Source organism: Pistacia vera, unplaced genomic scaffold (assembly GCF_008641045.1).
Source record: "Pistacia vera cultivar Batoury unplaced genomic scaffold, PisVer_v2 Contig749, whole genome shotgun sequence".
Classification (NCBI taxonomy): Eukaryota; Viridiplantae; Streptophyta; class Magnoliopsida; order Sapindales; family Anacardiaceae; genus Pistacia; species Pistacia vera.
Window position 1 is genome coordinate 699,397 of NW_022196611.1, and position 27,364 is coordinate 726,760.

General features: G+C 39.3%; 1 long non-coding RNA gene and 1 pseudogene across 1 annotated transcript; both read right to left on the bottom strand.

Moving 5' to 3' along the window:
• The window catches only part of LOC116115666, a 62,410-nt pseudogene that overhangs the window by 20,135 nt on the left and 14,911 nt on the right, over positions 1-27,364 (bottom strand).
• Positions 1,990-10,494, bottom strand: LOC116115650. The gene is made up of 5 exons (XR_004125704.1): positions 10,457-10,494; positions 10,093-10,188; positions 9,815-10,002; positions 9,454-9,515; positions 1,990-2,043 (listed from the first exon to the last, which is right to left on the bottom strand). It is a non-coding gene; the product is annotated as an uncharacterized LOC116115650 (long non-coding RNA).

Sequence of the window (27,364 nt, forward strand, 5' to 3'; positions counted from 1 at the left end):
ATATTTTTTAGAAGAAGCATATGCTGCTTATCTATATCATTGATTAAAATAATTACCAAGAAGTGAACAATTTGTCCATAAAAGTTAAGATCCATCTAAAGGATCACAAAAAATCTATACATATACGCATTGATCAGCTCAAAGAAGCCATGGACAACTCAAACATGAATGCCAATATTATTCCCTTCCCAATCTATGCATAGAAAAAAAAAAGTATCTAGCAAAACTTTAGTGATCGATGCCTAAAGAGAAGTAAGCAATCGAATTGTGTCCCACAAAATAGTTATGTCTTCCTCTCATCTATTTTCAAAGATCCTTTTTTTTCCTCTCTTGCGAATCACCTAAAATAGAAAAATTCCACAAGACTTTGGCCTTATCTCCTCTACCAAAACTGAATATATGTTCTGAAAGAAAATCACTACAAAAGTTGGAATGACCCACTTAATTTTCGCCAACCAGAGAAGTTTGTGAACTTAATTTTGATGAATTCTTAAACCATGCAGAGTTCAGATTAAGGTAATTGAATGGAAGGTTAGAGAAAATTTCCTTGAACTTTTAGCTATTAAAATGGATCTAATCATAACAACATAAATGCGAGGGTATGCATAACACAAAATACAAGCAAATTATTACCAATCAGGACTTTAATAGAGCAACTTATAATAAAATAGCACCTGAGAATTTTTTGCCTATCCATCTTTTCTTAAATGTTAGTACCTGAATATAGTGGACTAGGCAAGAATTCTCATCATTTGGGTTCAAGCCGTAGTTGGAGTACACATAACTCTTCCCTTATCAAGCTTAACAACTCTATTTGTCAAATGCTGGGATGGGAACAAAGGTTGGCATATTGGGTTTGAACCCTTAAAGAAAACATCTTCAATGTGCTGGATCATTGATCTGCTTCATTAGTTCAATTTTCTGAAAACAAAAGAAATATAATAAAATGATTAGAAACTAGGAAAGAATGACTGAAGTTGAATTTAAATAAGTGAGGCACAAGAACCTGCTATGTAACACTCTAAGAAGGCCCTGGAGAGCATCATGGGAGCAAAATTAGCAAGATTCAGCTTCAAGATGAGGAAGAACTTCAAGTTCTTCTATCCAAGGCCATGTCTGATCCTGTAGCATTAATGAGCAGTAGTACAGCCTGCTGATAGGGTTGTTGAAACTTGAAATTTTGATATTCCTTTGTTACCAATTCCAACAAAAAAGTAATATAGAGGTATTAACAACAATATTCTTGCATTAAATGCTTTGCGTAATAAATGGATTTCTAAATTATATGCTTAATAATGAACCTATGAGATCAGTCAAGGCAGAAAACACAAACAAGAGTAAGAATCCAGGAAGGTCTCATGGATGTCAATCATGAACACAACTGTATAGGAACTACAAACTCAGCCTCAAGGAAAGGAGGTGTCTCCAAGTAAGCATGATTACAATAAATAGCCAAGGACTAAATATTGAAAGGAAAAAATGAATCTTTTAATAATTCAACCCGTTAAGTAATCCACAGGGGCCAATTAACTTGTTGGCTACCATGACAAGATCATTAATGGACATAAGAAACGAGGCCTGAGAATTCTTGGGACAGAACAAATCATACAAGAAATCCCCAGGCCTAGATGAACTTGGAATAAACAAAAAAAATTATGCTTGTAGTAGCATATGGAGTTTATGCATGAGTGTCTTTCCATGTAAATGGAATAAACGAGTGGAAGAAGAAAGATAAAGATAAAAACATATACCTAAACCTTCTAGCCATAAGTCACATGATTCATTAACAGTTCAATATAGCAAAAGCTAGCTATACTATGGAACAACAAAACAGCATAAAACAATTCACTACAATTCAGTGGATGCTTAGAATGTACTGAGAAATTAATGCTCAAATTATAAGGTGACATATTTTGGCCATAAGACCCATCAGTCATTACCTTAATCACAGAAAACTGTCAGGTTTCACTTTAAATTCCGCAATTTTTGAACAACAGTTTCCAGTAAGATCCTCAATTTGTGGTTATACCCGACCAGAGTCACCTGAAGAAGCAACAAACATTTATGACATGAAAAACAGATTTGTTCCACACAGAGAGTGAGATATGCCATTACATTTACCATAGATGTTAATGAGCGTTGGAAACATATAGAAACCATTTGAAAGATGGCAAATGCCAAGAGCAGAAAACAAAAATGGAATAATAACACATGAAAGACAAATTTCATTGAAGTTGAATCCTCCAAAGATCTTAGCACAAAGCCCAAACTGGAATTTTTTTTATTTAGTCATATATGTTAATGTTCCAGAGATTACAATATGATGAGCATCCATACAATTCAAATACCCATATATTCAACAGTTTCAAAATATGGTACAAATAGACTAAAAATAACAATTTACAGTCATGCATAATAACAGTGTCACATCCCTTGGAATGTCCAAAAAAACTCTCAAGTTGAGCCATAAGAGCAGAAAACTCTGTAGTTTCTATATCGTTCAATTCCTCAAATTTCAAAGTTCCAGCCCATGGGAATGGATGAAAATTACACCTATGCTTGATCGAAATGAAATCAATAAATAAATACAGTTTTAACAAGCTGTACGGGTATGACTGTGTTAGACCCCCATACGTAAGGTCTATGAGTCCAAGGGCAGGGAAGGAAGAGGGGCAAGGGTACAATAAGTGTGGAGTCTGGTAGAGGATGAAAGGTGTGCAAGGAGGGTGATTAGGCATGGGAAATGTTGTGAAAAGGGGCACGTGCAGGGGAAGTTGTTATGGAAATGGACACCTAGCTGTCAGTAGTTAAGGAGATGACTATTTAAGAAGAAGAAGTAAGAGAGGAGGGACATCCAGAAATATTTCATAGGCTTGTTGGGAGGTCCCAGCTCCTCGAATTGCTGGGAATCTGCTTGTTATTTCTATTTCTTTGCTATTTGCTGGTTACTCTATCTTAGTTCCAATTAATATAAACTTCCATTCCTTCTCTTGTGCATATTCTTTGGTTGTGTGCTGTGTGTGCGTTGCTGTGGTTCTTGATTGCAAGGAGTTCCATCAGATTGGTATCAGAGCCAAGTTGCCATCAGATTTCACGCTAGGGAATGGTCAAATCAAAAAGGATAATAGGAGGTAATATGGAAAAAGAGATGAAATCAGTTCAAGAAGATATGAGTTCAGTCAAAACTGATGTGGGGAGTCTTAAAGAATACTTGACCGAGATGAGAGAATTGTTGAGGTTGAGCGACAAGAGGGAGGGAGAAACGTTACCGTGGAAAAGAGAAGTCCCAGTCATTGTCCGAGAATACAGATTCAAGTGATGGCCGCGAACGAGAACAAGACACAGTAGGGGACAGTGGGAAAAGGGAAAAGAAAACCCGAAAGCTGGAGCTTCCAATTTTCAGTAGGGAGGACCCCTTTGGATGGATTTTCGCGCCGACCGATACTTTGCTATCAACAAATAGGACCATCGGAGATGGTGGAGACAGCGGCTTTTGCATGGAGGGCAGGGCGCTAAATTGGTACCAATGGGTAGAAGGACGAGATCCTTTCAAGACATGTGAAGAGCTCAAGGCTGCTCTAATCGCGAGATTCAGACTGTCGTTCCAAGGGTCTGCACACGAGGCGTGGTGGCGCTGAAACAAATCTCCACCGTGACGAAATACAGGAAGATTTGAAGCCCTACAGCACCGTTGAAAGATTTGGGAGAGGAATTGTTAATGGGGGTTTTCATCAATGGCTTAGGTAGAAATTAGAGCTGAGTTGAGAGTGTTGAGGCCCAGCTCCCTCCAAGAAGTCATTGAGACAAGCCCATCGGGTGGAGGAAAAAAAATGGGTAATGGAAAAATGGAGGCCCAAAACGTTTAGGACCCAAGTCACCAGGGAAAATTATTCAAGGGTGTCCAACAGCCTAGATCCAACCCGTCAGGCATGGTGGTCCAAACCATCCAAGTAGTTCTCACCCGGATCCGACCCGACCCGCTGGTGGCCCAACTCAACAAAACCACCGGAAGCAAGTCAGATCGCGTCATCTCGCGATTCTGTGCACCGATAGACGTGAAAGGCACCAGAAATAGGAGCGACGAACTTCGAGGAGGATCAGGCGGCAGTTTCCGGCGGGTAACGGAGGCCAAGATCCAAAGTAAACGTGAAAGGGGCCTTTGCTTTAAATGCGATGAAAAATTTGGCCCTAATCACCGCTGTCGAAGTAAGTCCTTGCAGATCCTATTAGCTTTGGAGGACGACAGTGATGAGAAAGCCGAAAACCCATCGGAAAATGACGATAATCCTAGCCCAGATGGTGACGATTTAGTGTGTCCATGAACTCCATCGTGGGCATCACAAGATCACACTTTGAAGGTAAAGGGCAAATTGGTAATACTGAGGTTGTGGTGGGTTGACAGTGGGGCATCCCACAACTTTATTCACAGGATCTAGTAGAGAGGTTGGGACTTACAGTGGAAAAAGGGAAGCGATTTGGGGTGATGGTAGGGAATGGAGTCACGGTAAAAAGGGAGGGGGTGTGCCGACAGATCCATCTGGATGTGCAAGGAGTTCAGATTAGACAAGATTCTTTCCTTTCAGTTGGGGGGTGCCGATGTGATTTTGGGCATTACGTGGTTGAGTTCCTTAGGGGACGTGTGTGCCAATTGGAGAAATTAACTATGAGGTTTGAATTGGAAGGGGTCAGGGTCATTTTACAAGGGGATCCGTCTCTGGTAAAGTCGGTGTCTCCCTGAAGTCAATGTTACGGTCCATCAAAAGCACTGGGGGAGGGTTCCGGTGGAATGTTGTGCAATTGAAGAAAAGCCAATCCACACAGACGAAGACATCAGTCCGCAAGTTCAGGCAGTTTTGGATGAGTATCGGCATCTTTTCGACCAGCCCTCCAAACTCCCCCCACCATCCCATGACCCGCATAAACCTTAAAGAAGGCGCCCAAACCCTAACATATAGACCCTATAGGTACCCATATTTCCAGAAAAATGAAATTGCAAAATTAGTGGAGGAAATGTTAGCAGCCCATATCATCCAACCAAGTACCAGTCCGTTTGCCAGCCCGGTGTTGTTAGTCAAGAAAAAAGATGGAAGCTAGAGGTTTTGCGTGGATTACAGGGCCCTCAATGAGATAACAGTCCCCGACAAGTTCCATCCCCGACCATCGAGGAACTGTTGGATGAACTGGCAGGGGCAACAATCTTCTCTAAGTTGGACCTCCGATCTGGGTACCATCAGATTAGGATCAAAGACGAAGACATTCCCAAAACAGCTTCGAACACATGAGGGCCATTACGAGTTCTTGGTGATGCCATTCGGATTGACCAAAGCTCCTTAACATTTCAAGTCACTTATGAACAACATTTTCAAACAGGTTTTGCGTAAGTTCGTATTGGTTTTCTTTGATGATATCCTGATATACAGTTGACTTGGAAGCCCACATTCAACACCTTTGACAAGCCCTTCAAATCTCGGGTGACAATGACCTGGTTGTGAATTGGAAAAAGTGTTCATTCAGGCAGCAGAGATGAAATACCTGGGGCACTTAATTTCAGCACATGGGGTGGAGGCCGACCCCTAAAAAATTGCCGCTATGGTTTCCAGGCCCACACCCACCAATGTGAAAAGTCTCCGCCGATTTTTGGGATTAACGGGGTATTATCACAGGTTGTTAAAGGATATGGTAGCATAGCCAACCACTCACGCGACTCTTGAAGAAAAACTGTTTTAAGTGGGATCAAGAGGCTCAGCAGGCCTTTCTCACCTTGAAGGAGGCTATGACATCAGTTCCAGTGCTGGAACCCCAGATTTCAACCTTCCATTCGAGATCCAGACGGATGCTTCAGGCCAAGGTATGGGAGTTGTGTGGTTCAACACAAACGACCCATAGCATACTAAGTAAGGGTTTTCCCCTCAAGCTAAACAAAAATCGGTCTATGAAAGAGAACTAATGGCTGTTGTCTTCGCTGTACACAAATGGAGTCCGTATTTATGGGCAGAAAGTTTATCATTCGAACGGACCAGCGAAGCCTTCAATTTCTCAAGGATCAGCGGATTAAAACACCGGAACAGTAGAAATGGTGTGTCCAAGTTGATGGGGGATTCCTTGACATTCAGTATTTGCCGGGCATCACAAATAAGGTCGCGGATGCACTATCTCGGCGAGATGAGAACCCAGAATTATCGTCCTTATCAAAGATTCAGTTTTCGGAGTATGAGGACTTAGCCAACGAAGCCCACCAGGACCCAAGCTGCGGCAGTTGATTCACGCGTTGATTTTGGACCCTAACAGCCGACCACATTATAAAATCCACCATGGGTGTCTCTGTACAAAGACAGGTTAGTTACTAGAGGTTCTCGGTTGTTCAGAAAGCTACTTACTGAATTCCATTCAAGTCTGTCAAGAGGCCATTCTAGATTTTGGACATACAAAATGGTGGCCAATGTGGCTTATTGGGTGGGTATGAAGACGGATGTCCAGGACTTTGTAAAAAACTGCATCATCTGCCAGGTTAATAAACATCAGCTTTGAAACCCGTAGGGCTACTTCAGCCACTTTGATTCCCGCTCAGCATTTGATGATTTGACAATGGATTTCATTGAGGCCTCCCAAGAACCAAAGGGTTTGACACCATACTGGTTGTAGTGGACCCGCTTGACTAATACAGCCATTTTCTACTTCTGTCACACCCTATACAGCCAAGGAGGTAGCCTTAGTTTCATCAAGGAACTAGTGAAGCTTCACGGGTTCCCTCAAAACCATCATCTCAGACAGGGACAGATTGTTTATGAGTCACTTTTGGCAGGAGTTTTCAGAATCTCAGGTACAGCTCTGAAATTCAACTCGGCTTACCATCCTCAAACAGATGGCCAAAGCGAAGTGGTGAATCTGTGTCTAGAGGCTTACCTCCGCTGTTTCTGCAGCTCACAGCCCCGTCAATGGCCCAACTAGTTATCATGGGCTGAATTTTGGTACAATACGACGTACCATCGATCCACTAAGATGACTCCTTTTAAAGCATTGTACGGCTGAGACCCTCCGACTCTCCTTCAACTCACGATTACCCCTCTGCGGTCGATGAAGTAAACCAGCAGATCCAAGAACGCAATGCCTCTTCAAGACCTTAAAATAAACTGGAAGTAGCACAAGCTCATATGAAAGCCCAAGCAGACAGCCACCAACGGGACATCCAGTTTCTCCAGGGAGATTTGTTTATCTCCGGCTTCAGCATACAAGTTTAAACTCTAACACACGGTTGAATGAAAAACTGAGTCCCGGTTTTATGGGCCCTTCCGAGTGGTCGAGAAGATTGGTCAGGTGGCATACAAGTTAGAATACCTACAGCAGCCTGTATTCACCCAGTCTTTCACGTATCCCAATTGAAGCACTGCCTACATAGTTCAGTCCCTGTACAACCTCTGCCATCTTGTCTCATAGAAGATCTGGAATCAGGTTCAACCCGAGGCAGTGCTGGATGTGCAGACTCTGATAGATGGTTCCACGAGATACTCACAAATGGAAGGACCTGCCTAATTTTGATGCCACCTGGGAGGTCTTGATGTCATCAATACTCAATTTCCTCAATTCCACCTTGGGGACAAGGTGGCACTTCAAGGGGGGGGTATTGTTAGACCCCCATACGTAAGGTCTATAGTCCAAGGGCAGGGGAAGGAAGAGGGGCAAGGGTATAATAAGTGTGAGTTGGTAGAGGATGATGAGGTGGCAAGGAGGGTGATTAGGCATGGGAAATCTGTTGTGAAAAGGGACAGTGCAGGGGAAGTTTGTATGGAAATGGACACCTAGCTGTCAGTTAGTTAAGGAATTGACTATTTAAGAAGAAGAAGTAAGAGAGGAGGGACATCCAGAAATATTATTCATAGGCTTGTTTGGGAGGTCCCCAGCTCCTCGAATTGCTGGGAATCTGCTTGTATTTCTATTTCTTTGCTATTTTGCTGGTTACTCTATCTTAGTTCCAATTAATATAAATTCCATATCCTTCTCTTTGTGCATATTTTGGTTGTGTGCTGTGTGCGTGCTGGGTTCTTTGATTGCAGGGAGTTCCATCAGACGCTTGACGCATTACTGATGGTCAAAAAGAAATCTAGATCAACTCCAAGGACTGAGCTTAGGTTGGAACAGCAGTAGGCAATGGCCTCTTTATAAAAAAGTAACACTTAATATATATCTACTGTACAGTAAAAAAAAGTCGAGCTGTATCTTTTACTAAAAAAAATTACAATTCTCTTTGTTTCCTATCCAAAAAAAAAAAAAAATTGTCTCATGCAACAAGCACAATTTAACTAGAAAGCTGCAACTTAGTTCTCTAGGACCTTTTTTTTCAAAGAACTCCAAACAACATGTGAAACCCTGCCATAGTACCAGGTCACAATGCAGCCTAAAGAGTAAGACCACAATTCAGTATTCTTAGTAAAGCATCCATTAACTTAAATTTCACCCACTCATAAATCCCATCCAGAATAAAACATATAGAGGCTCTTCCTGGAATTATAACTCAATGACCCTAGCTCTTCACTGGCAGATTTTCTCCGAGGCAAGGACGATAGAATTCAGAAACTCTTAAGAATCAGAAATTTCCTTCAAAACATACTGTAATAAAATATGATTTAATTTTAATCAGATGATTATCTGCTTAAGAAGAATCTAGAGAGTAAGCTGGTATTAAGGTTGCAATTATCTGATAGTTATGTACAAAATTTATATAAAAACTCCAATGTACACATTTTAGACAAATGAAATTGCATCCTCCTATAACTGTGTATTCACAAAAGTATTGTGTATGAGTTGACACAAAGTTGTACATCCTCAAAAGTCTGATATACCAAGTCTCAAATTTCAAGACATAATGCATCCTAAAACAACTATCAAGTATGGAAAGTTTTGTACAAATTTATATAGCACCCTCATTGGAATTAAATATTTTCAATATAAAGGCACTCTATAGTTTTTGTACATGTATTGATTTAGGGGGCACAATTATCAACCATAGGAGGCCGACAAACCAAATTTACAATACAAATGTATAGCAAATAAAAGCTTTCTGAGATTGCTTCAACTGATCTGTGCTTTTTATGATAGATCTTAGACCTCCCCCAGGGGCTTAACCAAAAACTACTCATCCAAATTTTAAAATTTATTTCACAAATTACCCACCCATAGATGATGTGATCAAAGGATTATTCAAAGCACCATGGCATGACTACTTCAAAGTAATTTGTCACTTCAAATAAAAGTAAAATGTTAGACTGGAGATATTTAGCTTCAATTTTTCTAGACTTAATTTTATCTCCAGAGGAAAAGAAATTTGAAAAACCATAGCAAGGTCGTGCAAAAAGAGAAACCAAAATGGAATTTACTGCCTTTTACTAATTTCTAAATCAAGAAATGTGGACAAAATCAAAGAGATCAATAAAGGTTGAAGAAAAGTAAAGATAATACCTGAAAACCATTATCTGTGTGGTGTAAGCCGTAATAAAGACCAGCAACCTGTGCGTAGTAAGCTGAAATGTACAAGATATTGGTTAAGCAAAAGATGTACTCAAACTCACCAAAATAGAAATCGTTGACAGAATCCCAAGTCGGAAAAAACATCCAAATTGCAGATTATGGACTATATAATGTATAACCATGCAGTACTATTCTGTCAGCTCAACTAAACCTAAATCCAACAAGGTAGGGTACATAAATATTTTTGCAATAATCTGCTCTGCCAACGAACATACGGTTAAATAGAAAATATTATTCAATGATCATTCATCTAATCCTACTTCAACATCCTCCACATCATTCAACATCTTACCATATTCATTCAAGTAGTCCATTAACAACCGAGTAAATATATCAGTCAGAACTTCAGCTTCAGGAGAACTGCTAGAGTGGGGACGTTGAAATATATCTTAACAAACGCTTGGGAGAGGTGAACATTGTGTCAGGCTTGTACCATAATGTTGAATATGATGACTTTCTAGTTAAAACTGGAAATTTGGCCTGTTACAGAGGTCAGTCAAATCAGAACAATGCTTTAGAGAATAGTAGATTAAAAAAAAAAAAAAAAAAAAAAAAACCAAATCATCCAACCTTCTCTTGTGCTTCCTTAAGCGACAAGTCAGTAGGGATGAAGATATTAGGTGCTGGCAGGTGAAGATTTTCATCAGGAGCAGACAGTATCCATTCCTGCAATCAAATAGGCTTTCAATAATCATAAATTTCTTTTCTTCAAGATACTGTAGTTGCAAATTATATATAAAATATATGATGTATGATGTAGTAGTATCACCCAAACAGAAAAAAGCCCAAAAGAAAACATTACAAGAATCACTTGTAATCTACTTCATTTCTCTATTGGCAAATATACCCATACTGCAATTGATACCCTGCAGCCTGATACGTCCCTAGCTACTAATACAATGAAACTTATCACAAGCAACATCAAACAACAAACCTGAATCACAGAGTCATTGATTTTCAAAAGAATATGAGGTGCATACCATGGCTCAACCATGTCAGTGTGTCCTTCAAATTTCTTCGACTCCCAAAAATTCTGTGAACAGAAAGCTTATTAGAAAACTATCACCTGTCAATCACAATGCTCCCAATTTGATAGGAATAGATATTAGTATTAGTGAGGTTCTAGTATTATGAGATTTCTTAGGTTACACCAATAAAGCCATGAGAAGGTGAAGCACAACAGAAGCAAACTAAAATAATAGAAAGTCAATAAAATTTCACACATAGCACCAAAATATATCCTGCTGCAGCTGATTATTCAAAAAAAGAATTAATTTTCACAGTTGCACGTGGATTTTATGCTACATGCCGAGTAAATTCTTTTATTTACACAATAAATACTCAGGGAAATGTTATATAAATGTATAAAAAATAGCACACTAAATATTTGAGAAGAAGCTTGGATGTTCATGGCCATTAATGGAGAAGAAGAAGAAGAAGAAGAAGAAACAGAAGCGAGAAAGGCCACCCTAACCATTTTTCAATTCAATTTGGTAACACATATAGCTCAGAACAAAGTACTACTGAGGGTGGTTGGAACCCCTATATCTGCTTAGTGAATTGATATCTTCCTTCGGTTTGCCTGGATTTTTTATTCATAAAGGGGAGAAACTCCGTTCTACACAGTGAGCCGAGGAAACATTAAAAAACAAACATCGGATAAATTAGGAAAAACTGAGTGATTCCCCTATTTGTTAAAGAAAGCAACCCAGAAGAAAAAAGTAAATTGGATTTGCATGCCAGGAGCACAGGTCATATTATATTCAAATATTTAGTATTCTGTCTCTATATCTGTTTGCCTTTTCAGTTTCACATAATTTTCTGTTCAAAGCTGCAGCTTCAGTAGTAATATATAGATACAGCCCTGGAAGATTTTAAATCTCAGATTAGTAGTCAGTATAACATAAATCTAAGGCTTGCCCCCTATTTGTACAGTTTAAATATTTGCGGTTCAAAATAAACTGAAAACAAAACGTAACAAAAAGAAAGAAAGAAAAAGCAAACATTTAAATGAAGTTTGGATAACTTCTACCCAGTTTCGATACCAGGGCCCAGGAAAAAATCAACTAGAAAGAGATGAGTATAATCACATCCAAGCAGAATTAAGGGAAAGCAAAATGAAATAATGCAAAGAAGATAGTGTCCTCTCCATGTACCCATTCAAACATCTAGCACTTACTAACTTACCGAATTATTTGGAGAAAGCTCATTCAATATCTTTTCAATAGTTCGGACAGAAACTGGAAGGCAAGGATGACCCACTAGCCATCTTTAGGGGGATATATCTGAGAAAATTACAATGGATCATTTTTAAAAAAAAAAAAAAAAAAAAAAAAAGCAGTAGTAGTTTTGATTTTTCCAATCGCACAGACAACTACAAAGAAAGTATCAATCAGCCAACCCTCATGATTTGTAAAACATGAAATGTTCACAAATAATACCGGGAAATAGAAAGAAAAGAAGAAAACTAAGCCAAATTTTCAGACATCATAATTGAGTACCGGACCAATAATAAATTAAAAAGCAGCGAAGAAATCACAAACACAAAGTCCATTTTTCAACACAATATGCCAAAGAAATATTATTTAGCTATCATATTCCCTAATCTAGATTATACTAAAAATATATACATAAGAAGAATTTAAAATTGGACACCTGGGCAAAGAATGAAAAAAAAACAAATCTCAAACTCTTAATAACACTAATATAATATATGTTTGAGCAAAAGAAGATTTAGAATCATTTTTAGTCATTAACTAAGCGACAATATGATGATAAAGAGACAGGTAAGATATCCACTTTTCATCTAATCAAGCATAAATTAAAGAGTTTCTTGGATCTTTGTTTAACGAAGTAATTCAGATTTTGACAATCCCCCCGTTTTTTTGGCTTCTTCAAAACAAGAAGAAAACCCTTTCACAGAGCTGTTTCTGCAACTAATATTTCAACTAACCTATAAACAAAGTATCAAATAAAAAAAAAAAAAAAAAAAAAAAAAAAAAAAAAAAAAGAACGAAAGAAAGAAAGAAAGAATTAGCACAAATGCAGAAGGGAAACTTCATAAAAAGGTAGAACCTTTCAGATACCTGCATATTGGAAGCAATGTTAACACATAGTCAATTGCGGGGAATTTACTGATAATGAAATGTTGTCTCCGAAATGGCTGACAGCTTCATAAAAATAAGTAAAATGTCAGAAAGTTGAACTAGGAAGGCAATGTATAGCAATACAGATTATAGTAATGTAAAAGGATATACCAGAATTCATCAAGCTAAATAATATCATGACATATTCTTAGATATTGTGGAAAAACAGGAAGACATTTAATGCACAACGTGAAAGATCAAAATGGAACCCTCGAATTATTTTGATCATTACTGACAACTACAACAAAAGCATAGCAACTTCTTTTCATCATTGGCATCCTTTGTCAAGGTTTGAAGAATCAACTAATACAGCTCCAATTTGCATTAATGGAATGTTATAACTTAACTTTTTACCACTGCATACAATTTTTGGGCATGGCAATTGTTGTTTCTTCCATATAGGTTGAGTAAATCCTATAGATTGTGGGTAGCTACAGTCATATCTTAAAATTCTATTTTTTCCATTTCAAAAAAAGCACTCTTAAATTCCAATTCTCAATAATATTAATGCAACCATTTTATATACAAAAAAAATATCAATGAATTCGCAGAAACAAAATTAGGGCCTGTTTGATAGAAAATTTAAATACAATTCTTTGTTTATGAAAAGCATTTGGCAGAAAGAAAGAGTTAAAAGTTTCCAAAACTAGTAAGAGCAGAAAAACGATAAAAGTCGTTTCTACAGTTTCTAATATTTAAATTTGAAAACAATTTTTGAATATATTCAACATATTTTCAAATATTAAAATATTAAGATACAACTTAGAAATTTAAATCGTATTTTTTAATTTAAAATAATTTTTGATCATAAATCAGACACACCCTGACTTTGAAAATATATAAGAATTTAAGGAAGAAAAATAATCTTCCCATATGTTATGCGTTGTTATAGAGCCAACTCATAAATCCAAACAAACTAACTCCAATGTATCTATGTAGATGAAATCAATGACAAATAATTACCTAGCAGGTACACTTCTTTTGAGGTGTTAAATATAAATAATGAGCTACATAAATGACACGCAGACATACCTCATCAAATATCCATTTGCAAGCACCAGACTTTTGTAAGAGGTTGATGTACCTAAATAAACACCCCACAATATTTGCTGTGTTCAATTCATAAAGGAAATGAGAATTCTTAGTCTAGAGATCTACAAGTTGTGGTCATGACATACTCTTATCAGGACAATTTTAATCATTAGATCATATCTGAAAAAACTCAATGCCAAGTAACAATTACAAAATTACTTCCATACCAGCATCAGTTCTTCAATTACACATCAAGAATGAATATTCTGAAGTCCAATCCCTTCACCTGCAGATAACCTGTAGCCCATCCTGAAAAAAATTGAAAAGAAAGCAACCACCATGAATTCGCCTTGCAAAGATTAAAAATTGAGTGCTGATAAGATAATGACAGCGTAGATAACATAAGTTTTTACTATTTTAGCCAAGTGAAACCAATCAAAGGTTATAGTTTAGCACCGGTATTCGCTTTAATCTCTATCATATTATTATCACTTTATTATTATTATTTATGTAAGAAGCTTTATGACTATTATTATTATCTTCTATGTAAGAATTAGCCTTTATCTCATTGAGTTACTGAGTTTCTCATGAGTTTAACTTCTCTCCATCTCATTACAAGTTATTTATTCCAATTAGCATTACTCTACTATAGATACATGGTTTGTATATTTGGGACACAGCTGTTTCTAATTTATAATCTGCGTACTCATATGTGAGTTTTTTTTCTTTGCTAATGTCTTGGTATTCTTGCTAATTATAAAGACAGCTACTAATCTTCTAAAAAGAAAGCAGCCAACCCTCAAAGCACTTAATGTAAATATGGTCACATACACAACCAGAAAATTTGAAGAATGTGCGACAGAAATCCGCCACTAAATTGGCTTTCTGTGGCATAAAAGAAGTGCAAAACCACCCAATGTCTTCAAGACGTAAACAATGATCCTTCTCCTTCGTGGCCAATAAGATGACCAAGATACCTGCATGGTGCTTCCTTGTAATGGCGAATGCTTGGAGTTATTGGCCATATAATTCTCAAATTGTGACCTTGTTTTATTGGAACAGCTCTGACAAGAATCTGAAGCAAAGAAACCAATAAGAGAAAAAAAGAAAAACAAAAGAAAGAAGATAATCTCTCCAACATAGTATGTATAAGGATCTGTTAGTACGGCCCTTCAAGTGGAACTGTAGATGGAGAATTATAAAAATAGAACTTTCATGAAAAAGTAGTTAGTTGCTGGTTGGATAAATGTGATACAGCTTTCTAACAGTAATTACCAAAAGAGTTTTAATATAAAGAAGATCAAATAAAATTTCTAGAATAACATAAGAACATATTGATATTTCAAAACTTGAAAAAAACCCAAAAACCTATTGGAAAACCCAATTTGAACTTCTAATAAACTAAAGCAACTAATTTAATTGCTTAAAAAGGTTTTCTTGGTTGCAATCAAAAGACACAAAAGGAAAAGAAAAGAGTTTTTTGCCCAACAAATAACCAGATTAAGTCAGCCTGAAGACCATTCAGCACAGAGTTTCCTTCTACTTTCATTAAGCATCTCTCAGATGCTTTCCCTCAGCATATATAAACTTCACCAGGACCATGCATACTGCAAATGTTCTGATGGCGAAGGCGAGCCAGGAAAGTGTAATAGCTCGATCTGTGTTCCGAATTCCTGGAATTTATCCTCCACTAGGGATTGAATTTTATCCAAGCTTTCTAGAACCATCACAGAGTTGTGTTGATATTTCAAATAGTTAATTTGAAATCAATGCATAGCAGAAAAAAATCATACATATCCACTACCAATTTTCATAAAGAATAAATAAATAAAATTCTTCCATTGTGATTAGAGAAAACATTCTCATCACTGGAGCACAAAGAAAGAAGTCAATTAGAAAAGTATTATCTCACCTTGAATTGTTCACTAGTCATCTCATAAAGTTTACTTCCAAACATCTCGAGGAATGATTCAACTCTTGTATCAATATGTTTTGGACCCTGTTAAAAAATCAACAAAGCACTTGAGGCAATGAGGCAATGCTGCAAATTACAAGAGGAAAACTATGTCATATACCTTCACAGAGGATTGGATGATGAACTGCAGCCCACGGATACCAGAATCATTCCTACGTGAAAAAAAAGAAAATTGAAATTAAGTTAAAATGAAAATATTCCAAGTGCAATGTTGAATTAGAAACTAAAAGTTCTTTTTGTACCTTTGCATAAGCACAGTAATGTACCCAAGTTGCTCAACCGATCTGAGCTGGTGGAAGGCTGGTTGTTTTGCAATGAGAGCAAAAAGCTGAAGTTTCACATTCATTTGGAAATCATCTTGATGAACCTGAAATATCGAAGGACCTGATGTCAGAACTGCAATAAACCTCCAACAGAGACAACTCATCAAATAGAATCGATAATGTAGAAAACGTCATAGAGACACAGTTCCGAGAGGCAATATCCTCCATGGAAAACCAGCAGCAACAAAGCTGTACGGTAAACAAATATGGTACTTCTGACTTTCAACACAACAAAGGTTTGAGAAACGTATTGAAGTATCATTTTTTTATTCATAACATATTAAATTTAAATCAGTAATTTCTCAAAACATAACAGCTTTTGTGTCTCCAAAAGATACAAGGGGTCAGGCTGCATATATATGATTTTGTCGGACATATACATCTATTGCCCAAAACCTTTAGAAAATCAAAGGTTACAAAACATTCTGACCTCTGTAAGTCAGGTATTGCCTCCAGGATTAGAAACATTGCTTAAATCCAGCATATAGAGTTACAAGATAATGAACAAAATTATTTCTCTCAGAGGTTAATTTAAGAGCCTCATTGACATGCATTGAAGGAAGGACCATTGCCGCCAATGATTTGCAATTCACATCAAATAACAAAATTTCCCAATCACAGTTTATTCTATCTTGCACGACCTGGTCCGAATAACTTATTTATAAAGCACAGTACTAAGGACCACCAGTAGTAGTTACGAATCTAGGCCTTGATAAAAGCAATAATCTATATCAACAAGTTTCAAAGAAGCTAAAATGTCTTTGTTAGGATCCCATATTTAAAGAGAAAAGGGTGGGCATGTGGGTTATAAAGGCTTGGGCACCCTCCCTTGGCAAGCCGGTTTTCCAAGGAGAGTTCTACTCAAGCCCATGAAAGACCCATGGCCCAACCCAAATTATTGAGTTATTAAAGTGGGTTCCTATCAGTCTTACGATTGTAACCTGTAGAAAGACAAAGCTACAATCCATGGGAAAGAAATTAACTATCATTAACTGAAGAAATCGAGTAGTTACCACATAATCCTTACAGGGAAAATAATCTTTAAAAGGACAGTTAATTATCATGCAATGGACTAATGTATGCACATGGTTGTGACGATTTATAGCTCTGAAAATTTTGTATCTAATTGGAGCCACTTAATTCATCTATCAAAGAACTTTCCACCTTAAACCTTCTTCCATTTGTTGCTAAAGATTTTCAGCACTTTAGTAAACACATTTACATTTCAAACTTCGTGCCAATTTAATCTAGGATATATACTAATACATGCTTATAACTAAACAAAAGAAGAAAAAAAGGTTATTTTTTGATATTTTTTCGATAACTTCCCTTTTTAGATTATAATAAATGTGCCAATAGGGTGAATATAGAATCTATAGATATAACCGGAAGTTGAGACTTGAGTGACAGTCTAATGAATTTGCAAACGATATTAATTTAATGAGTGTAGAAGTCAACTAAAATAGGAAAAAATAAATCTATCCTAAATTGGTCATTTGACAAAGTTAACTCTTGCACCAGTGGAAAGGTCGATTAAATCTCTGTCAAAGGTAGTCAAGGAAAAGGCCGTACAGAACATGTTTGAGACTGGAAAGGGCACAATGGCCAAGATATATGGTCCTAACAGGAACCCAGATAGCCAAAAAGTTTCAAAGAATAAGTAAAGCAATTTGATCCTTTTTCTGTGAGAATCTTGAATAACTTGATATCAAAACCTCCAGGCATGTCATAGCATGGTGAATAAATAATATTATGTTCTTATTAAAGAAATAAATCTGATACTAAATAGCAATTAGTAGCCCAATTTGACCAAAAAATTTTAATCACTATCCTAATAGTATTTTCAGATCTTTTAAGCATCAGAATAAATCAAAGGAGAATATATACATTGAGGGTAACAATAGCTGCTAACTTTCACAAGAAGTCACTCCATTTTAATTAAAAACAGGTGTACTGAAAACTAAAGTTCTACAATGAAATCTCTCCATTCTTTTCTTAAATGTTAGTACCTGAATATAGTGGACTAGGCAAGAATTCTCATCATTTGGGTTCAAGCCGTAGTTGGAGTACACATAACTCTTCCCCTTATCAAGCTTAACAACTCTATTTGTCAAATGCTGGGATGGGAACAAAGGTTGGCATATTGGGTTTGAACCCTTAAAGAAAACATCTTCAATGTGCTGGATCATTGATCCTGCTTCATTGGATTCAATGTTTCCTGAAAACAAAAGAAAACATTAAATAAATGATTAGAAACTAGGAAAGAATGACTGAAGTTGAATTTAAATAAGTGAGGCACAAGAACCTGCTATGTAACACTCTAAGAAGGCCCTGGAGAGCATCATGGGAGCAAATTTAGCAAGATCTTCAGCTTCAAGATGAGGAAGAACTTCAAGTTCTTCTATCCAAGGCCATGTCTGATCCTGTAGCATTAATGAGCAGTAGTACATAGCCTGCTGATAGGGTTGTTGAAACTTGAAATTTTGATATTCCTTTGTTACCAATTCCTAACCAAAAAAGTAATAATAGAGGTATTAACAACAATATTCTTGCATTAACTGCTTTGCGTAATAAATGGATTTTCTAAATTATATGCTTTAATAATGAACCTATGAGATCAGTCAAGGCAGAAAACACAAACAAGAGTAAGCAATCCAGGAAGGTCTCATGGATGTCAATCATGAACAACTGTATAGGAACTACAAACTCAGCCTCAAGGAAAGGAGGTGTCTCCAAGTAAGCATGATTACAATAAATAGCCAAGGACTAAATATTGAAAGGAAAAAATGAATCTTTTTAATAATTCAACCCGTTAAGTAATCCATAGGGGCCAATTAACTTGTTGGCTACCCATGACAAGATCATTAATGGACATAAGAAAAGAGGCCTGAGAATTCTTGGGACAGAACAAATCATAGAAGAAATCCCCCAGTCCTAGATGAACTTGGAATAAACAAAACAAATTATGCTTGTAGTAGCATATGGAGTTTATGCATGAGTGTCTTTCCATGTAAATGGAATAAACGAGTGAAGAAGAAAGATAAAAGATAAAAACATATACCTAAACCATTCTAGCCATAAGTCACATGATTCATTAACAGTTCAATATAGCAAAAGCTAGCTATACTATGGAACAACAAAACAGCATAAAATAATTTCACTACAATTCAGTTGGATGCTTAGAATGTACTGAGAAATTAATGCTCAAATTATAAAGGTGACATATTTTGGGCATAAGAACCATCAGTCATTACCTTAATCACAGAAAATCTGTCAGGTTTCACTTTAAATTCCGCAATTTTTTGAACAACAGTTTCCAGTAAGATCCTCAATTTGTGGTTATACCCGACCAGAGTCACCTGAAGAAGCAACAACCATTTATGACATGAAAAACAGATTTGTTCCACAGAGAGAGTGAGATATGCCATTACAATTTTACCATAGATGTTAATGAGCCTTGGAAACATTTAGAAACCATTTGAAAGATGGTCAAATGCCAAGAGCAGAAAACAAAATATGGAATAATAACACAATGAAAGACAAATTTCATCGAAGTTGAATCCCTCCAAAGATTCTTAGCACAAAGCCCAAACTGGAATTTTTTTTATTTATTTAGTCATATATGTTAATGTTCCAGAGATTACAATATGATGAGCATCCATACAATTCAAATACCCATATTAATTCAACAGTTTCAAAATATGGTACAAATAGACTAAAAATAACAATTTACAGTCATGCATAATAACAGTGTCACATCCTCCCTTGGAATGTCCAAAGAAACACTCTCAAGCTGAGCCATAAGAGCAGAAAACTCTGTAGTTTCTATATCGTTCAATTCCTCAAATTTCAAAGTTCCAGCCCATGGGAATGGATGAAAATTACACCCTATGCTTGATCGAAATGAAATCAATAAATAAATACAGTTTTATACAAGCTGTACGGGTATTGACTGTGTTAGACCCCCCATACGTAAGGTCTATGAGTCCAAGGGCAGGGGAAGGAAGAGGGGCAAGGGTACAATAAGTGTGAGTCTGGTAGAGGATGATAAGGTGTGCAAGGAGGGTGATTAGGCATGGGAAATCTGTTGTGAAAAGGGACACGTACAGGGGAAGTTTTTTATGGAAAGGGACACCTTGCTGTCAGTTGGTTGAAGAATTGATTATTTAAGAAGATGAAAGTCAGGAGGGGAGATATCTAGAATATTAATCATTGGCTGGTTAGGGAGGTCCCCAGCTCCTCGAATTGCTGGGAATCTGCTTGTTATTTCTATTTCTTTGCTATTTTGCTGGTTACTCTATCTTAGTTCCAATTAATATAAACTTCCATTTCCTTCTCTTTGTGCATATTCTTTGGTTGTGTGCTGTGTGTGCGTTGCTGTGGTTCTTTGATTGCAAGGAGTTCCATCAGATTGGTATCAGAGCCAAGTTGCCATCAGATTTCACGCTAGGGAATGGTCAAATCAAAAATGGATAATAGGATGGATAATATGGAAAAAGAGATGAAATCAGTTCAAGAAGATATGAGTTCAGTCAAAACTGATGTGGGGAGTCTTAAAGAATACTTGACCGAGATGAGAGAATTGTTGAGGTTGAGCGACAAGAGGGAGGAGAAACGTTACCGTGAAAAAGAGAAGTCCCAGTCATTGTCCGAGAATACAGATTCAAGTGATGGCCGCGAACGAGAACAAGACACAGTAGGGGACAGTGGGAAAAGGGAAAAGAAAACCCGAAAGCTGGAGCTTCCAATTTTCAGTAGGGAGGACCCCTTTTGGATGGACTTTTCGCGCCGACCGATACTTTGCTATCAACAAATATGGACCATCGGAGATGGTGGAGACAGCGGCTATTTGCATGGAGGGCAGGGCGCTAAATTGGTACCAATGGGTAGAAGGACGAGATCCTTTCAAGACATGTGAAGAGCTCAAGGCTGCTCTAATCGCGAGATTCAGACTGTCGTTCCAAGGGTCTGCACACGAGGCGCTGGTGGCGCTGAAACAAATCTCCACCGTGACGAAATACAGGGAAGATTTTGAAGCCCTTACAGCACCGTTGAAAGATTTGGGAGAGGAATTGTTAATGGGGGTTTTCATCAATGGGCTTAGGGTAGAAATTAGAGCTGAGTTGAGAGTGTTGAGGCCCAGCTCCCTCCAAGAAGTCATTGAACAAGCCCATCGGGTGGAGGAAAAAAATTGGGTAATGGAAAAATGGAGGCCCAAAACGTTTAGGACCCAAGTCACCAGGGAAAATTATTCAAGGGTGTCCAACAGCCTAGATCCAACCCGTCAGGCATGGTGGTCCAACCCATCCAAGTTAGTCTCTCACCCGGATCCGACCCGACCCGCCTGGTGGCCCAACTCAACAAAACCACCGGAAGCAAGTCAGATCGCGTCATCTCGCGATTCTCGTGCACCCGATAGACGTGAAAGGGCACCAGAAATAGGAGCGACGAACTTCCGAGGAGGATCAGGCGGCAGTTTCCGGCGGTTAACGGAGGCCAAGATCCAAAGTAAACGTGAAAGGGGCCTTTGCTTTAAATGCGATGAAAAATTTGGCCCTAATCACCGCTGTCGAAGTAAGTCCTTGCAGATCCTATTAGCTTTGGAGGACGACAGTGATGAGAAAGCCGAAAACCCATCGGAAAATGACGATAATCCTAGCCCAGATGGTGACGATTTAGTGCTGTCCATGAACTCCATCGTGGGCATCACATCAGATCACACTTTGAAGGTAAAGGGGCAAATTGGTAATACTGAGGTTGTGGTGTTGGTTGACAGTGGGGCATCCCACAACTTTATTTCACAGGATCTAGTAGAGAGGTTGGGACTTACAGTGGAAAAAGGGAAGCGATTTGGGGTGATGGTAGGGAATGGAGTCACGGTAAAAAGGGAGGGGGTGTGCCGACAGATCCATCTGGATGTGCAAGGAGTTCAGATTAGACAAGATTTCTTTCCTTTTCAGTTGGGGGGTGCCGATGTGATTTTGGGCATTACGTGGTTGAGTTCCTTAGGGGACGTGTGTGCCAATTGGAAGAAATTAACTATGAGGTTTGAATTGGAAGGGGTCAGGGTCATTTTACAAGGGGATCCGTCTCTGGTAAAGTCCGGTGTCTCCCTGAAGTCAATGTTACGGTCCATCAACAGCACTGGGGGAGGGTTCCTGGTGGAATGTTGTGCAATTGAAGAAAAGCCAATCCACACAGACGAAGACATCAGTCCGCAAGTTCAGGCAGTTTTGGATGAGTATCGGCATCTTTTCGACCAGCCCTCCAAACTCCCTCCACACCATCCCCATGACCATGCCATAAACCTTAAAGAAGGCGCCCAAACCCTTAACATTAGACCCTATAGGTACCCATATTTCCAGAAAAATGAAATTGCAAAATTAGTGGAGGAAATGTTAGCAGCCCATATCATCCAACCAAGTACCAGTCCGTTTGCCAGCCCGGTGTTGTTAGTCAAGAAAAAAGATGGAAGCTAGAGGTTTTGCGTGGATTACAGGGCCCTCAATGAGATAACAGTCCCCGACAAGTTCCCCATCCCGACCATCGAGGAACTGTTGGATGAACTGGCAGGGGCAACAATCTTCTCTAAGTTGGACCTCCGATCTGGGTACCATCAGATTAGGATCAAAGACGAAGACATTCCCAAAACAGCTTTCCGAACACATGAGGGCCATTACGAGTTCTTGGTGATGCCATTCGGATTGACCAACGCTCCTTCAACATTTCAAGTCACTTATGAACAACATTTTCAAACAGGTTTTGCGTAAGTTCGTATTGGTTTTCTTTGATGATATCCTGATATACAGTATTGACTTGGAAGCCCACATTCAACACCTTTGACAAGCCCTTCAAATCTCGGGTGACAATGACCTGGTTGTGAATTGGAAAAAGTGTTCATTCAGGCAGCAGAGACTGAAATACCTGGGGCACTTAATTTCAGCACATGGGGTGGAGGCCGACCCCTAAAAAATTGCCGCTATGGTTTCCAGGCCCACACCCACCAATGTGAAAAGTCTCCGCCGATTTTTGGGATTAACGGGGTATTATCACAGGTTTGTTAAAGGATATGGTAGCATAGCCCAACCACTCACGCGACTCTTGAAGAAAAACTGTTTTAAGTGGGATCAAGAGGCTCAGCAGGCCTTTCTCACCTTGAAGGAGGCTATGACATCAGTTCCAGTGCTGGCAACCCCAGATTTCAACCTTCCATTCGAGATCCAGACGGATGCTTCAGGCCAAGGTATGGGAGTTGTGCTGGTTCAACACAAACGACCCATAGCATACCTAAGTAAGGCGTTTTCCCCTCAAGCTAAACAAAAATCGGTCTATGAAAGAGAACTAATGGCTGTTGTCTTCGCTGTACACAAATGGAGTCCGTATTTATTGGGCAGAAAGTTTATCATTCGAACGGACCAGCGAAGCCTTCAATTTCTCAAGGATCAGCGGATTAAAACACCGGAACAGTAGAAATGGTTGTCCAAGTTGATGGGGTATTCCTTTGACATTCAGTATTTGCCGGGCATCACAAATAAGGTCGCGGATGCACTATCTCGGCGAGATGAGAACCCAGAATTATCGTCCTTATCAAAGATTCAGTTTTCGGAGTATGAGGACTTAGCCAACGAAGCCCACCAGGACCCCAAGCTGCGGCAGTTGATTCACGCGTTGATTTTGGACCCTAACAGCCGACCACATTATAAAATCCACCATGGGTGTCTCCTGTACAAAGACAGGTTAGTTTTACCTAGAGGTTCTCGGTTTGTTCAGAAGCTACTTACTGAATTCCATTCAAGTCTGTCAAGAGGCCATTCTAGATTTTTCCGGACATACAAAATGGTGGCCAATGTGGCTTATTGGGTGGGTATGAAGACGGATGTCCAGGACTTTGTAAAAAACTGCATCATCTGCCAGGTTAATAAACACTCAGCTTTGAAACCCGTAGGGCTACTTCAGCCACTTCTGATTCCCGCTCAGGCATTTGATGATTTGACAATGGATTTCATCTGAGGCCTCCCAAGAACCAAAGGGTTTGACACCATACTGGTTGTAGTGGACCGCTTGACTAAATACAGCCATTTTCTACTTCTGTCACACCCTTATACAGCCAAGGAGGTAGCCTTAGTTTTCATCAAGGAACTAGTGAAGCTTCACGGGTTCCCTCAAACCATCATCTCAGACAGGGACAGATTGTTTATGAGTCACTTTTGGCAGGAGATTTTCAGAATCTCAGGTACAGCTCTGAAATTCAACTCGGCTTACCATCCTCAAACAGATGGCCAAAGCGAAGTGGTGAATCTGTGTCTAGAGGCTTACCTCCGCTGTTTCTGCAGCTCACAGCCCCGTCAATGGCCCAACTAGTTATCATGGGCTGAATTTTGGTACAATACGACGTACCATCGATCCACTAAGATGACTCCTTTTAAAGCATTGTACGGCTGAGACCCTCCGACTCTCCTTCAACTCACCGATTACCCCTCTGCGGTCGATGAAGTAAACCAGCAGATCCAAGAACGCAATGCCCTTCTTCAAGACCTTAAACATAACCTGGAAGTAGCACAAGCTCATATGAAAGCCCAAGCAGACAGCCACCAACGGGACATCCAGTTCTCTCCAGGAGATTTTGTTTATCTCCGGCTTCAGCCATACAAGTTTAAATCTCTAGCCACACGGTTGAATGAAAAACTGAGTCCCCGGTTTTATGGGCCCTTCCGAGTGGTCGAGAAGATTGGTCAGGTGGCATACAAGTTAGAACTACCTACAGCAGCCTGTATTCACCCAGTCTTTCACGTATCCCAATTGAAGCACTGCCTACATAGTTCAGTCCCTGTACAACCTCTGCCATCTTGTCTCATAGAAGATCTGGAACTTCAGGTTCAACCCGAGGCAGTGCTGGATGTGCAGACTCTGATAGATGGTTCCACCGAGATACTCATCAAATGGAAGGACCTGCCTAATTTTGATGCCACCTGGGAGTCTTTTGATGTCATCAATACTCAATTTCCTCAATTCCACCTTGGGGACAAGGTGGCACTTCAAGGGGGGGGTATTGTTAGACCCCCCATACGTAAGGTCTATGAGTCCAAGGGCAGGGGAAGGAAGAGGGGCAAGGGTATAATAAGTGTGAGTCTGGTAGAGGATGATGAGGTGTGCAAGGAGGGTGATTAGGCATGGGAAATCTGTTGTGAAAAGGGACACGTGCAGGGGAAGTTTGTTATGGAAATGGACACCTAGCTGTCAGTTAGTTAAGGAATTGACTATTTAAGAAGAAGAAGTAAGAGAGGAGGGACATCCAGAAATATTATTCATAGGCTTGTTTGGGAGGTCCCCAGCTCCTCGAATTGCTGGGAATCTGCTTGTTATTTCTATTTCTTTGCTATTTTGCTGGTTACTCTATCTTAGTTCCAATTAATATAAACTTCCATATCCTTCTCTTTGTGCATATTCTTTGGTTGTGTGCTGTGTATGCGTTGCTGTGGTTCTTTGATTGCAGGGAGTTCCATCAGACTGCTTGACGCATTAATGCTGATGGTCAAAAAGAAATCTAGATCAACTCCCAAGGACTGAGCTTAGGTTGGAACAGCAGTAGGCAATGGCCTCTTTATTAAAAAAGTAACACTTAATATATTTATCTACTGTACAGTAAAAAGAAAGTCTGAGCTGTATCTTTATTACTAAAAAAATTACAATTCTCTTTGTTTCCTATCCAAAAAAAAAAAAAAAATTGTCTCATGCAACAAGCACAATTTAACTAGAAAGCTGCAACTTAAGTTCTCTAGGACCTTTTTTTTTCAAAGAACTCCAAACAACATGTGAAACCCCTGCCATAGTACCAGGTCACAATGCAGCCTAAAGAGTTAAGACCACAATTCAGTATTTCTTAGTAAAGCATCCAATTAACTTTAAATATTCTACCCACTCATAAATCCCATCCAGATTAAAACATTGGGATCAGAGCCAAGTTGCCATCAGATTTCACGCTAGGGAATGGTCAAATCAAAAATGGATAATAGGATGGATAATATGGAAAAAGAGATGAAATCAGTTCAAGAAGATATGAGTTCAGTCAAAACTGATGTGGGGAGTCTTAAAGAATACTTGACCGAGATGAGAGAATTGTTGAGGTTGAGCGACAAGAGGGAGGAGAAACGTTACCGTGAAAAAGAGAAGTCCCAGTCATTGTCCGAGATACAGATTCAAGTGATGGCCGCGAACGAGAACAAGACACAGTAGGGGACGTGGAAAAGGGAAAAGAAAACCCGAAAGCTGGAGCTTCCAATTTTCAGTAGGGAGGACCCTTTTGGATGGACTTTTCGCGCCGACCGATACTTTGCTATCAACAAATAGGCCATCGGAGATGGTGGAGACAGCGGCTATTTGCATGGAGGGCAGGGCGCTAAATTGGTACCAATGGGTAGAAGGACGAGATCCTTTCAAGACATGTGAAGAGCCAAGGCTGCTCTAATCGCGAGATTCAGACTGTCGTTCCAAGGGTCTGCACACGAGGCGCTGGTGGCGCTGAAACAAATCTCCACCGTGACGAAAATACAGGGAAGATTTGAAGCCTTACAGCACCGTTGAAAGATTTGGGAGAGGAATTGTTAATGGGGGGTTTCATCAATGGGCTTAGGGTAGAAATTAGAGCTGAGTTGAGAGTGTTGAGGCCCAGCTCCCTCCAAGAAGTCATTGAACAAGCCCATCGGGTGGAGGAAAAAAATTGGGTAATGGAAAAATGGAGGCCCAAAACGTTTAGGACCCAAGTCACCAGGGAAAATTATTCAAGGGTGTCCAACAGCCTAGATCCAACACCGTCAGGCATGGTGGTCCAACCCATCCAAGTTAGTCTCTCACCCGGATCCGACCCGACCCGCCTGGTGGCCCACTCAAAACCACGGAAGCAAGTCAGATCGCGTCATCTCGCGATTCTGTGCACCGTAGACGTGAAAGGGCACCAGAAATGGAGCGACGAACTTCGAGGAGGATCAGGCGGCAGTTTCCGGCGGTTAACGGAGGCCAAGATCCAAAGTAAACGTGAAAGGGGCCTTTGCTTTAAATGCGATGAAAAATTTGGCCCTAATCACCGCTGTCGAAGTAAGTCCTTGCAGATCCTTAGCTTTGGAGGACGACAGTGAGAGAAAGCCGAAAACCATCGGAAAATGACGATAATCCTAGCCGGTGACGATTTTAGCTGTCCATGAACTCCATCGTGGGCATCACATCGATCACACTTTGAAGTAAAGGGGCAAATTGGTAATACTGAGGTTGTGGTGTGGTTGACAGTGGGGCATCCCACAACTTTATTTCACAGGATCTAGTAGAGAGGTTGGGAATACAGTGGAAAAAGGGAAGCGATTTGGGGTGTGGTA